General features: G+C 39.2%; 1 long non-coding RNA gene across 1 annotated transcript in view; it reads right to left on the reverse strand.

Annotated features, from left to right (window-relative positions):
• Positions 1-2366: 2366 nt before the first annotated feature.
• Positions 2367-14132, reverse strand: part of LOC309629842 — a 701738-nt gene continuing 689972 nt past the window's right edge. Inside the window, exon 2 of the long non-coding RNA XR_014245263.1 lies at positions 2367-2733. This is a non-coding gene — a long non-coding RNA (uncharacterized lncRNA). The remainder of the gene's footprint in view (positions 2734-14132) is intronic.

Genomic DNA, 14132 nt, shown 5'->3' on the forward strand with positions numbered 1-14132 from the left:
AATGCTAGTGACAAGGACTGTTAGGATTTGAAATGTGCGAAGAGGGAGGGCAATCAGCTCCCCCCACCTTATCAGGGCATTTCTGCACTTGCTTGAGTGGGTGGTACGCGGTCTCAGCCCACTGACTATCAGCATCTGCTCTGGACACATGCTATTTGCTCTGTTCTGTCTGCAGAGCGCTATTTGGAGCAATTCGGAGCCCCTTTCTCCCTTCAATAAAGCCATTTCAGACCGTCTCCATGGCACCGGTTCTCTCCCTAACACTGAGTGGCAGCTGGGCCGGTGGAAGCCATGGTGAGGGTGAAACAGCTGGCTCCAGTCCTGGTTCTGTCATTCAATTTAGTGGCCCCAGGAAAGTCACTTAATCTAAGTCTCACTTTGTCTTCCATCTAGAATAATGCTACTAGGAAGGTAAAAAGAAACAAGAAATGCGAAAATGTTTCTTGTGTGAAATGTGAATAAATATGTCTAAGCAACCTGTGATTCAAACAGAAGAATATCTGCATAGAACTTAGCAGTTTTAAAAAGTAATGAAATATTCCAGGCACATAAAAAGATATTATGAATGATATAGCAAACATCTGTGTACCACTCATCACCTAGCTTGAATATAAAACAAAAAATATATAGTAGAAGCTGTGTGTGCACTCCTCCCAGATCAAATTCTCCTCTTCTTCTTTGCATGAGAGTGACTACAAAATTGTGAATCTATAGTTTATCCGGTCATTACATATTTTTAAAAAATGTAATTACATCTATAAGTACCTCTAAAGAGTATGTGGTATTTTTGCATATTTTAAATTTAAATGAATCATATCTTGTGTGATTTTACAACTTACTTTTTGTGCAAGAATGTAATTTTGAGAGTTATCTAATTTGACACATGCAAGTATTTCATCCATTTAACTGCTTTATTACACTGTACGACTAAACCATAATTTATGTATCTATTTTTTTCTATTACGAACAACGCTTTATGACCATCTTGCACATGCCTCTCTGTGGACAAGTATGGGAGATTCTCTAGGGCACTTAGGAGGTGGCTGAATTGTCCTGAGCTGGGCTGTGAAAATGCACATTTGAAAGTTTGCTTTTTATTGCCAAATTGTTCTCCAAAGTGGTTAACAATTTATACTACCCTAGTAATGTTTAGATGCCCCATATTTCATCAACACTTGATATTCTCAGAATTTTAAAATTGTTGCCAGTCCAATGGGTATGAAATGTTATCTCACTGTGGTTTTAATTTACATTTCCCTGATTAGTGAGGTTAACATCTTCTCGTGTTTATCGGCCATTCAGGCTTCCTCTTCTGGTCATTTTTGATCTTTTCCACCCTCTCTGTCTCTCTCCCTCTCTCTTTCCTTCCTTCCTTCCTGCTCTTTCTCCGTCTCTCATCATTTTTCTATATATTTTGTTGTTGATGTTGATTTTGTAGGAGTTCTTTCTATATTCTGGATACTAATAATTTGCCAGGTATATCTGTTGCTTCTGTTTTCACTTCTTAAAATGGTGCCTTTTGATGCACAGAATTTAAAAATTTACCATAGTCCAATTTATCAGTTTTTTCCTTTGTAGTTTGAGCTTTTTTATGTGTGTTATGTTTAGGAAATTCTTCTCTAGATCTAGTTCATAAATCTATTCAACCACATGTTCTTGATAAAAGATTTAAAGTTTTTGCTTTTCATGCTTTAGTTTTGAATCCTTCTATAATTGTTTTGTGTGTATAATAGGAGATAAGGATCCATTTTCTTTTCTTTATAGAAAACCAGTAGTCCCTGTGAGTCAGGCTGGGACCTGGGACCTGGGACCCTTTGCTGCAGTGCTTGCACATGGACAAACATCTCCTTGAGCAACAAAATACAAAGAAACCATAAGGGACTAAAAATAATTGTGTGCATGTGCAGTTGGGGCAAATTGTGTCCAACAAGATATAAAAAGACCAAAAAGACCAACTGCCACTTCTGAAGAGCCAGGAGCAAAAACAGGGTACTGCGTGTGCCCCCTGGACACAATACCACCAAAGAGGTGGGCAAACTACCTAAGCCACCCCTCCAGCCTGACCCCTGGACCCGCCCCTACCCTCTCCCCATATAAGGAACCAGCTTGGCCCCCCTGGGGGGCGGTGAGCAAGGGAAACTGTTACTTGTTCTCACTCCCCCTTGCTGCAGCAGGGGCCCCAGTAAAGCCTTGCCTGAATTTCTTGTCTGGCCTCTGATCAATTACTATTGATTAAGGAGGCCAAGAACCCTGGTTGGTAACACCTGCACCATTCATTAAAGAGTCTTTCGTTTCTCCTGACGGGTAATGCAGGGTTTGTCAAAGGCCAAGTCCACATATTCACATAAGTCTCCTTTGGGACCCTCAATTTTGTTTAGTTGACCTATTTATCTATTCTTATATCAAAACCACACTGTTGGGCTTCCCTGGTGGCACAGTGGTTGAGAATCTGCCTGCCAATGCAGGGGACACGGGTTCGAGTCGTGGTCTGGGAAGATCCCGCATGCCGCAGAGCAACTGGGCCCGTGAGCCACAATTACTGAGTCTGGAGCCTGTGCTCCACAACAAGAGAGGCCGCGGTGGTGGGAGGCCCGCGCACCGCGATGAAGAGTGGCCCCCGCTTGCCGCAACTATAGAGAGCCCTCACACAGAAACGAAGACCCAACACAGCCAAAAATAAATAAATAAATAAATAATTAAAAAAAAAAACACACACTGTTAAAATTACTATGGCTTAATAAGAAGTTTTGATTTCAGATATGCAAGTCACCAATCTTGTTCTTCTCCATAATGGTCTTGGCTAATGTGTTTCCTTTCCTTTTCTGTATAAGTTTTCAAACCATCTTGCTAAATTATTTTGAGATTTCCATTGGATTACACTGAATTCATAAATTGATTTGGGTAGATAGACAGGATGCTAAAGCAAGCTGATATACAGTGGTTCATTTATTCAATCATTTTTGAGTGCTTACTTTGTGCCAACCCCTGTGCTGATATTATTCAGGGAACTTCATGATCTAGACCTGGCTTATCCAGCCACCCTTACCACTCTGCATTCCCATCTGGCTCTCTGCACCCCAGCCATCAGGAACCTCTTTCCTGTGAGCAATTGTACCATGCTGTCCTCTGTCCTCCTGGTCTTGGCAGATGATCTTTCCTCTGAGTGGCACACTCTTTGCCCCTGTTCATCTCCCTACCTTCTACTTGCTTTCAGTTTTACCTCCTTGAGAAGGCTTCCCTGCCCTCTATGTGTGGATTCGATGCTGTGCTCTGGACCTCCTTATCATCTCCTGCACCTCCCCTGTCATAAGCTTCCTCACATGTATGGAGGATTTCCTGTCCCTACTGAACTGTCAGTTCAGGGAGGGCAGGGATTATTATATGTTGTTCATGGAAGTCTCATCAACACTTCATCACTGGCTCCCAGTATCTGGCACCTGGCTGGTTCACAATAAAAAATATTGTTGGGTGTATAAATATCGAATCTCTACCAGAAGCAAGTCCCAGAGGCAGGCAGTTTGGCAGGGGATACAAAAAATTAAACAAGCCCCCTCAGCAGGGGAAGCTTACAGTCTGGTGGGCTGATTAGACTTGTGTGTAGAAATTATAATACAAAGCAAAATGTAAGAGCTATTGGATTAATAAGCATATTAATAGGCAGTTAAAGATGGTGGGGTAGGAAGGTGCCGAACTCACCTTCTCCCATAGTCACCACAAATCTACAGCTACATATGGAATAATTTCTTCTGAAAAAGACCTGAAAACTAGATGAACAGCACCTCCACAAAAAAATGATAAAAGTGCTGCAGCAAGACCAAGGAGAGGCAGAGACATGGTCTCACCAAAATCCTCACCCCAGGTGGACGACCCATAACCAGAAGGGATCTCGAAAATACAGAACATTACCCTGAGGAGCAAGGAATTTCTGACTCACATCAGGCACCCCAAACACTGGGTCTGACACTGAAGAGATGAGCACTCAAGACTGGCTTTGAAAACCAATGGGATTATACCCAGGAGAACCGTAGGGCTCTAGGGAACAAAGAACCCACTCCTAAGGGGCTCTCACTTAGGCTCACTTGCCCTGGGACCCAGCATAAAAGCAGCAGTTTGAAAGTACCTAGACCATATGTGAAGGAGACTTACTAACTAATTTTAATGTACAATATCTGCCAGAGAGGCAAGCATCTGTTGGAACTCTCTCCAGGGAAAAAGGTGCTGGCAGGAACCATTTTTGCAATTTCATTCTACCTAGCTCCTGCCGGTGCTGGTGGTTGCCATTTTGGCACTCTCTCTCTAACCTGCTGGTGCCAGTGGGTGAGCCCTGCACTCCCACCACACCTGCATCACTACCAGCCGGGCAAACACTTTGCCTCTCCACCCCAGCTGCTGTGGCCCTGCCACAGGCGGCAGGCACATGCAGCCCACACACGGGACGCCCCTTGAGTGCCTTGCGCTGGTGGCCAGGGAGGATTGTGCTCTTGGGCTCCAGTGGTCATCTCCTATACAAGGCCATTCCTTCAAGACTGGGAGAGGTAACTGTTTCTTCTAACACGTAGAGAAAAACAGAGTCAGGTAAAATGAGGAGATGGAGGAATATGTTCCAAATAAAAGAATAAGACAAAGACCTCAGAAAAAAGACCTTAATGAACGGAGATAAGTAAACTTCCTGATAAAGAGCTCAAAGTAATGGTTACAAAAATGCTCACTGAACTTGGGAGAAGAATGGATGAACACAGTGAGAGCTTCAATAAAGAGAAAAACAATATAAGAAAGTACCAAACAGAAGTCACAGGGCTGAAGAATACAATAACTGAACTGAAAAATATACTAAGGATTTCAACAGCAGAATGGATGAAGCAGAAGAAAGGATCAGCAAGCTGGAAGACAAAGCAATGACATTCACTCAGAGCAGCAAAAAGAAAAAAGAATTTCAAAAGGTTAAGGTACCTTAAGAGACCTAAGGGAAAACATCAAGCAGAATAACATTTGCACTATAGGGGTTTCCAGAAGGAGAAGAGAAAGAAAAAGCACCAGAAAACTTATTTAAAGAAATAATAATGGCTGAAAAATTCCCTAATTTGGAGAAGGAAACAGACATCCAGGTAAAGAAAGCCCAGAGAGTTCCAAATAAGATGGCCTCAAGGAGATCCACACTAAGACACATTACAATAAAAATGTCAAAAGTTAAAGAGAGAATCCTAAAAGTAACAATAGAGAAACATCACCCTAATACCAAAACCAGACAAAGATGCCACAAAAAAGAAAACTACAGGCCAATATCCCTGATAAACATAGAAGCAAGAATCCTCACAAAATATTAGAAAACTGATTTCAATAATACATTAAAAGTATCATACACCATAATCAAGTGGGATTTATTCCAGGGATGCAAGGATAGTTCCAGATTTGCAAATCAATCAATATGATACACTGCTTTAACAAAATGAAAAATAAAAATCTAACGATTATTTCAATAGATGCAGAAAAACCATCTGAAAAAATTCAGCATCCATTTATAGTAATAACTCCCAACAAAGTAGGTATAAAGGGAACATACCTCAACATAATAAAGGCCATATATGACAAACCGACAGCTAACATCATACTCAGTGGTGAAAAGCTGAAAGCTTGTCCTCTAAGATCAGGAACAAGACAAAGGTGCCCACTCACCCCACTTTTAATTCAACATAGTATTGGAAGCCCTAGCCATGGCAATTAGGCAAAAATAAAGAAAAAAAAGGCATCTAGATTGGAAAGGAATAATTAAAACTGTCACTATTTGCAGATGACATGATACTATGTATACAAAACCGTAAAAACTCTATCAAGAAACTACTAGAACTAATAAATAAATTGAGTGAAGTTGCAGGATACAAAATTAATATAAAAAATCTGTTGTTTCTATACACTAATAACAAACTATCAGAAAGATAAATTTAGAAAATAATTCCATTTACAATTGCATCAAAAAGAATAAAATACTTTGGAATAAATTTAACCAAAGAGATGAAAGACCTACACTGAAAACTCTAAAACATTGATGAAAGAAATTGAAAAAGATACAAATAAATAGAAAAATATTTCATGTCCATGGATTTATAGAATTAGTATGTTAAAATGTCCATACTACCCAAAGCAATCTATGAATTCAATGCAATCACTAAAAACATCCCAATGACATTTCTCACAGAACTAGAACAAATAATTCAAAAGACCCAGAATAGCCAAAGCAATCTTGAGAAAGAATAAAGCAGGAAGTGTCATGTTCCCTGACTTTTACAAAGTTATCTATCTACTATGATAATCAAAACAGTATGGTATTGGCATAAAAACAGACATATAGATTAGTGGAACAGAATACAGAGCTCAGAAATAAACCCACACATGTATGGTCAATTAATTTATGACAAAGGAGGCAAGACTATACAATGGGGAAAGGATAGTCTCTTTGATAAATGGTGTTGGGAAAACTGAACAGCTGTATGCAAAAGAATGGAACTGAACCACTTTCTTATACCATATACAAAATTAATTCAAAATGGATTAAAGATTTGAATGTAAGACCTGAAACCATAAAACTCCTAGAAAGAAACATAGGCGGTAAACTCCTTGACATTGGTCTGAGCGATGTTTTTTTGGATCTGACTCCAAAGGTAAGGGCAACAAAAGCAAATATAAACAAATGGGACCACATCGAACTAAAAAGCTCTGTACAGTGAAGGAAACGATCAACAAAATTACAAGGCAACCTCCTGAATGGGAGAAGATATTTGCCAATCATATATCTAAGGGATTAATATCTAAAATATATAAAGAACTTATACAACTCAATAACAAAAAACAAACAATCTGATTTAGAAATGGGCAGAAGATCTGAATAAACATTTTTCCAAAGAAGACATACAGATGGCCAACAGGCCCATGAAAAGATCCTGAACATCACTAACCATCAGGGAAATGCAAATCAAAACCATGAGATGTTACCTCACACCTGTCAGACTGACTACCGTCAAAAAGACAACAAATAACAAGTGTTGACGAGGATGTGGAAAAAAGGGAATTCTTGTGTACTGTTGGTGGGAATGTAAATTGGTGCAAACACTATGGAAAACAGTATGGAGGTTCTTTAAAGAGTTAAAAATAAAACATATGATCCAGCAATTCCACTTCTGGGCATCTATCCAAAGAAAATGAAAACATTACTTTAAAAGATATATGCACCACTATGTTCATTACGGTGTTATTTACAGTAGCCAAGATATAGAATCACGTAAGTATCCACCAACAGATGAATGGATAAAGAGGACGTGGTATATATACACACAATGGAATACTACTCAGCCATAAAAAAAGAATGAAATCTTGCCATTTGTGACGGCATGGATGAACCTTAAAGGTATTATACTAAGTGAAATAAATCAGACAGAGAAAGACAAACACCATATTATTTCATATAAGTGTAGAATCTAAAAAAACAAAACAAAGCAAAACCCAGCCTCAAAGATACAGAGAAGAGATTGGTGGTTGTCAGAGGGGAGGGGGATAGAGTGGCATAATGGGTGAAGGGGATCTAGAGGTACAAACTTCCAGTCATAAAAAAAATGTCATGGGGATGTAATGTACAGTGTGAGGAATACAGTCAATAATATTGTATTAACTCTGTATGGTGACAGATGAAAACTGGACTTGTGATCATTCTGCGATGTATACAAATGTCACATCACAATGTGTTACACATGAAACAAATATAATATTGTATGTGATTTATACTTCAATAAAAACGATAAGCATATAAAATGCTAGAGTGTTAAGCTGGCTTCCCAGATTTATTAGAATCAGTTTTCTATTGAACGCATGTAGTTTTACTGTAATTTCTGGTGTTTTATTTTAAACGTAAATATACTTTGAAGTTCTACTGATATTTTCAGCAACCAACCATGATCAGTGAAAATTACAGAAACTTTTAATTCCATTGCAAGTAGGATTTGGTTCTGGTTTTAGATGTGAGATACGCTATGGGAGAAGAATTTTGGCAAAACAATTTCTGGTTAGCCTCCAGGTTAAAGACTCTTCTTGTTATTTCTTCATGACACTTCTAATCTGTAGCACAGAATTATGTATTTTCTAAACATGATTTAAAAACTATGAAAGTGGCAACTTCATCTTTTAATTGCCTGAACTTGAGCCCCTATCATCTTTCTCCTCGATTATTGGTATGCTGCTCCTTTCCCTCTCCTCTGTCCATTGTCCTCCATGACCCTAAACTTAACAGTCCCCAAACACCAATCTGAACTGTCTCTCCTTTCCTTAATAGCCTATGATGAATAGCTAGTGGCTAAAGGGTTAAGTTCAAACTTCCAGTTCAGCATAGAAGATCCCGCACTTCTTGTATCAACTTATCTTTCCTTCCTTATCTCCCACTTTGTAACCTAATTATTCACTTTTATAATTCTCTCCCTATCTAGACTGTGAGTTCCTCAACCATAGGAACCCTGTGTTATTCCTCTTTTTATCCATGATGCCTGGCACCTACTGGTTACTCAGTAAATGTTCAGTGAATTACTTTTATATGACTAGGGAGGCTTCTGTAAATTCTGAATGAATTTTGGTGACATCAAATTGAGAATGTCATATTAATTGAATGTTGAAGGGCATAATTGGTGTTATTTGTTAAAAGAAAGTTCACTTAGTAAAATTCTCAATGATCGTTTTTTTTCTTGAGAGCCATACCATGAACGGTCACTCTTGTGGCTAACATTCTGAATACCATACGAAAGGGTTGGGGTGAGGCTGAGCCAGTAGGACTGAGTCCAAGAGGCCAGGAAGATCCCCTTGTGGCTTCCACAGATTCCTGATATGATGACAGTGGTGCCTGAAATTTTGTGATACTGCCAGAAGAATATATACATGCATTGAGGAAAGTAGCATCTATAAATATCAGAATTTGAAATCTATATGGTTATGTCACTAAGTCTTTACTCTTATCCACCATGTGCAGTAAGACTGATGAAAGGAAAACAAAATCTATTCCATAGATTCAATCTGGGAGGGGCCATAGTTTCATATTGCCTCATCTATCTCAGATTTTTCCAAAGAGATGGGAACAAGCAAATAAAAAGTCTATGAGCTGTTAAAAAAGACATGTCACCGTCCTCCCAAATGAAGGATGATACCTCCAAATAGCACTAAGCCTAGAGGAGCCACCTGTCCATAAGGGATACTCTTCATCTGTCCCCAGATCTTGATTAATGTCAGGGAGAAACACCTTACCTCCAACACTCCTCCGTGTTTCCATGGAGCAATGGAATAATGTACACCTGAGGAAGGAAAAGTACGGGGACACTTCCAGTGTCTCCCCAGGGGAGAAGGCATAACCAGTCTGATTGGTGAGTTTAGAGAAGGAACTGACCATGCTCCATTTAGCCCCTTCTAGAGTGTCTTTTCTTAGAGTCAGCCTGTCTGCTTGTGTTCTCTGCCCTTCTTCCATGAGTGAGTCTACAGGGGCCACTCTGCCACTGCGCGGGGATCCTGTACCTGGGCAACTCAGTCTACCTAATTAAGAGGCAAATGATAGAAAGGCCACTGTGGCTACACATTTAAGGCATATCCACATACCCAGACCATGTCAGTGATAAAGTGGATTTTGATCACTATATGTCTGCCCTCTATAACTCATTTGGTTAGACATTTGGGAGGAGAATAAGATGTCATTTACGGTCCTTCCCTCTCTCCATTCTCAACTCTACAATCACCCATTAGGTCCGTCCATACATAAACAACACAACAGACACCCTTTCTCTACCCTTCACACACACATACACACACACATTACATTACAGATGCACCAAAAGTCTACATCTCATCTGTTTTCCCTCTCCCCAGAAGTAATCAGTATCACAGGTTGATGTGTCTTCATCCCATGCAAATTTGAGACTGGGTTAGTAGTTGGCTAGGAGACTTCTTTTTTCCCTTTTGTACTAACATGTTAATTCCATTATTAAATTAGTTTTCTCAAATTCACGTTCACTGGGTTTCTACAAACTAGAAATATTCTTTATCAAGTTTGTTAGTGGAAATAATTAGTGGAAGGGGCAGTGACGTGACTTATGGTTAATGATGCACTATGAAGTGTGAAGTGGATTGTCAGGAGACCTGAGTCAAAACTTGCTGTGTGACGATAAGCAGGTCAGGCTCTCATTGTTTCCTTATCTGTAAAATGAGAAGGCCCATATCCATCACACTAGCTTATAGAGTTCGTGTGAGAACCAAATAATCATGTATATAAAATGCTTTAAAAAACACAGTGCTACACTGATATTCCTAGTTTTTCAAATGAATTAATATATTAACTAGGAAGACAGAGAGCAGATAGTATACTAATCCTGTTATATGTGATCATTAACTTTTAGAATTGCTGTATGTGAAACTGAGGAAAGAGCATCACTCTAGTGAAAAAAAGAAAGTATCATTTTGCTATACTACATGGTTTACTAGTATAAACTTCTAAGACCTGGTTAGAAGTATATGGTATTTGCATATATTGTGAGAACCACACCTAAGTAATTAATACATAAATGGAAGCCCATAGTCTTGCACCATATTTCAAATGCTGAGACTGTTTTTCTGGTCACTCTGGTCAAGTGGTAATTAGACAAGTCTCCACTGTGTTCTCTATCAGCAACAGAATGTGAATGTGTTTTTCGGGAAAATGGTAAGGTTTGGGATGATAGGGGTTATAAAATAAGTGAATCTGTCCTAAATTGTGACGCTACAGAATTTTTTTTAGTTTCTATACTTTAAAATCAGGCACCTGTTTACCATCCTTTTTAATAGATGAGGAAATAAATGTCTCCATCTGGGGGGCGGTCAGCTTTGAGCAGTCACAGCAATAAGTGAGAACACAGCCAGAATCAGACGTCACAGTCCACTGCGAACAAACAATACAGCTTCTTCCCCAAAGTACAAAATATCACTTTGTCTTGGCCCCAGATGGCTGAGATTTTCCAGGAAAATACTGAATTTACAAACTCTGTTTTTCTGAAAAATCCCAAACTTTATAATAAATAACTACTTGTGTATATCCCTATCAAGAGCATCACTAATAATTAATTGATTAAAAGAAAAAAGAATTAAAGATCTAATTTGTGGTTGGGACCTGGGATGGCCTACACGAGTAGCCCAGCTTTAATTTGTAAATAAACAATTCAGTACATGAGTATATGACAAAATTATGAAAAAAATGGGGTTGAGGGGAATCCCCCAAATAACAATTTGCTTTTTAGGCAGGTACTCTGCTACTAGAAAGGTACCAACAGTTTGCAACTTATTAGCAGATACTGGGGTCAGTAACATTTTTGGTCTTTTTTTTCTTTAGGACATGAAATAATACTTGTTTTCAAGGAAACAATCACGTTCTGATACAGGTGTGAGCTAAATACTCAAGGAATGTCAAAAATATAAATCTTAATACCAGTGGGCACCTCCAGTCTGAAATACCCTGGCACATATCTGAGGTCCTTGAGTATTCTGGGGGAAAAAAAGTTTTTTCCCCTGGAGCAAAACACATATTCCGAGAGTGACATTTCATGTGTATCCATCTGTTACTTCGAAATCAGAGTGTCTAAACTGAATTTAGGGGAAGTGAGGTGTGATAGAAATAGTCCCAGACTAGAAGCTTCACGATTTCAGTCCTAGTTCAGGCTCTTGAGTTAACTATTTGACTCTTGGCAAGTCCCTTTCCTTCTCGGGGGAATCACTTTTTTTTTTAAGAAATTCACGTTCTTTTATTTATTTATTTATGACTGTGTTGAGTCTTCGTTTCTGTGCGAGGGCCCTCTCTAGCCGCGGCGAGCGGGGACCACTCTTCATCGCGGTGCGCAGGCCTCTCACCATCGCGGCCTCTCTTGTTGCGGAGCACAGGCTCCAGACGCGCAGGCTCAGTAATTGTGGCTCACGGGCCCAGTTGCTCCGCGGCATGTGGGATCTTCCCAGACCAGGGCTCGAACCCGTGTCCCCTGCATTGGCAGGCAGACTCTCAACCACTGCGCCACCAGGGAAGCCCGGAATCACTTTTTTAAATCTAGAAAGCGAGGCAATAAACTAAATGAGACTGATAAGCATGTGATTGACCAAGTGACTGAATCTGTGGCTTAACAACACTGATGTCTCAAAACCAGAAACCTGAGTACAGAACAAAACGAAGCTCCTCAGCTTCCCTGGGCCTCAGTTTCCTCATTTATAAAATGAATGTGGTGCTACCTCACTGGATTATTGATTTTTAAGTAATATTAGGCACAGAAAACACCTAGCAGAATGCCTTTCACATGCTATGTATTTAGAAGTTGGTAGCTATGATCATTACTATGTGCCGGACGTTTTGAATACTTTATCCCAGTGTTTCACAATCCTTAGCATGCATCAAAGTCCCTTGAAGGTGGTGCTAGAGAATTTGCATTTCTCACAAAATTCCCAGGTGATGCAGACGCTGCCGATCCAGGGACCACACTTTGAGAACCTCCGCCCCACTTCATTTAATCTTCACGAGAGCCCTCTGTTATACACAGTATTATTTCAACAGAGAGACCTGTAACTCATCCCAGGTCTAACAGCTGGTAAGTGAGTTCTTTCATTTGTGACTGAGAATCCTTTAAATATAACTTTTTAAAATGGTTGAATGAGAGTCTATTACTGATATTTTTTATTTTCTAAGAATTTTAAAGAGCATTTTAATGCTTCTGAAATTAGGATATGCAAAATGATCAATGTCTAAGAAACATGCAGGTGGCTAGGCAGAGGAGTACATTGTAAAACAGTTGTCAGTACCTGAGACTATGTGATTCTACCTAAGAGTAGAAAGTACCTGTCCATTTGAGTATCATCTCAGTGGATTTGGCAACAGCAAATACATTTGAATTTTAACTTACATATGGATTCCTAATGATTTCCTAATGACTTCAAAAATACCACAGTACGATGGGGCTTTGAAAGGAAAAGTTATTGTGTATGCAGAAGAAAGCTGGCCATACCCTGAGTAATGGAATTAAAGGCAGTAGAAATTGTCAAATTCTTTAGAGTAGATCATAGCATTTTCAAGGCTGGGAGAATAGATGTGCCTGATTTATGCACTGTGATGGTCTATCACTCAGGCACTGAAAAGCTCGGTCAAAAACTTCCAAATTGCTTTGAAGAGAAGCTATTTAATATATGGTGTGAGTAATTCAGGAGAGGGAAGAAGAACTTCGAGTTTAACCAAAGAGAAAATGCAGACAGAACTTGGATACTTTTTCAGACACCTGGAAATTGAATGGACCTTGGTTAGATAAGCTGTTATGTCCCTGCTAAGCCACACAGACAGCCCTGGGCCACAGGACCCAGATGTAACTTTATCCTAGAAGAGAAGGTAAATACTCCAACCTCAACTGTGAGAGTGTGTAATTGTACAGGTAAATTGCAATGTTGGTTAAGTTAAAAAATTTGATGAATATGTAATATACTGTATCTTTTTCCCTCAAAGAAGCCTGTGAAATAGGATTACACCTTGCAGTAGATAGCATCTAAGGATCAAAGAAATATGATATATATTTGCACCCTTAATTTATTTAGTCACTCTCTTGTTGTGTTCAGTAATTTCCAGTTGTTGCTATTACAAATAGGACTTCTATGAGCATATTGGTACCGAAACATTTGTTTTGGAACTGATTACTTCTTTAGGCAAAGTGTGACTTAGTCTTGAGGAAAGGGGATTTTGAAGACATGTAGGCAGGAACACAACATTGTCCCTCTTTCCCAATGTTGGAGGATGGACATTCCTGAATTTCTACATAGAGAATCCATCACATGGTTGACTCTTCCTCCACTCAGTTCTGTGGGCTATGCTGTAGGAAGGAGAAACCAGAAACCAACTCTATTTCTTTTTCCTCTGACATTTATCTGAGCAAATTTTTAGATTATTTTAGTTAATCTTCCTAACCTTTTCTTTCTTTTGCAACCTGAAGCAATTTTCTCTCATAGTGTAAGGAATTATTGGCTATTCTTCTTTTGCATCTTTTTTCATATTCATGGATAGAACTGCTGCCCTTTGAACAAGACAATTATTCCCTAAAAGACAGAAATGAGTTTACTTCCCCCAT

This window comes from Balaenoptera borealis (genome assembly GCF_965194805.1).
Source record: "Balaenoptera borealis genome assembly, chromosome: 5".
Classification (NCBI taxonomy): domain Eukaryota; kingdom Metazoa; phylum Chordata; class Mammalia; order Artiodactyla; family Balaenopteridae; genus Balaenoptera; species Balaenoptera borealis.